Source organism: Ochotona curzoniae, unplaced genomic scaffold (assembly GCF_017591425.1).
Source record: "Ochotona curzoniae isolate NIBS_2020 unplaced genomic scaffold, NIBS_Ocur_1.0 contig_3498, whole genome shotgun sequence".
In the NCBI taxonomy this organism is placed as follows: Eukaryota; Metazoa; Chordata; class Mammalia; order Lagomorpha; family Ochotonidae; genus Ochotona; species Ochotona curzoniae.
This window is the reverse complement of record NW_024465885.1, coordinates 6,652,037-6,652,958: the sequence shown is the minus strand read 5'-3', so window position 1 is coordinate 6,652,958 and position 922 is coordinate 6,652,037. Positions and strand designations below refer to the sequence as shown.

The following is a 922-nucleotide window of genomic DNA, read 5'->3' as shown; positions in this document are numbered from 1 at the left end:
TTAATGAAGCTGTTAGCCTTGTGTCATGGTGGGATTGTCTCTAAGGATTTAGACCTATAATTTCACAGGACATCTTATGTTTGCATAGCTACTTTTTAGAATACTAATTAGGCTCTGAATCAGTAATCAAAATGGGAAATCATTTCCCCATAGTTGAAAGGTGAATTCAGGGACCCAGGAGTGTGGAGAGGATGATGTATTTAACATGTACAACTGGTTTTAAAAACATTTGCTGCTGTGTGTGTATATTCAAATAAGCAAAGAAAGACATCCTCTACTTGTTTCACTTTCCAGCTTTGCACAGTGGCAGTATCATAGCCAATGAGGTTTATCCAAGGCGCGATTATTGCTAATGGAAAACTTTTCACTTTCCAAATGGCTGCAATGGCCAGGCCTGTGCCAAACCAAAGCTGGGAACTGGGGCTTTCACATAGATATTGCCATGTGAGTCCAGGGACCTAGGCTTTAGGGCCAACATCTGCTTTTCCCAGGCCATATCAAGGAGCTGGATCAGAAGTTGACACTTCTACACCCATGTGGGAAGCAAATATGGCAGGCGTGTCTTTACCCACTATGGAAGAATGTTGGCAAGCAGGGACACCTATTAACCTGCTCTTAGCATTCTTACTCATTCTTATCACTCATCTCATTTTTACTCAAGAATAAAATGTTTCAATAGAATAAAAGGTGACTATTTAAAATCGAAAACTGGTTATTTAGGTTTTTTTAGGTCAGGGCATAAATTGCAAAAAGTGGGATTCTGTATTAGCTGAGGTGACAGACTCTGCCTACTAGCGGGGCTTGTGAACGCTACTGTGAAACTAGATATAGAAAGAACCTGACAGGAACTTAGTGAATCTTTCTGATGGGCTTAAAGCAAAAGGTTCACCCAAGAGTGATCTCTTTGGGCAAACTGATAAAA

General features: G+C 40.5%; 1 pseudogene; it reads left to right on the top strand.

The window, feature by feature from the left end:
* The first annotated feature begins 292 nt into the window (after positions 1 to 292).
* LOC121156961 lies at positions 293 to 380 on the top strand (annotated as a pseudogene).
* Positions 381 to 922: the final 542 nt, after the last annotated feature.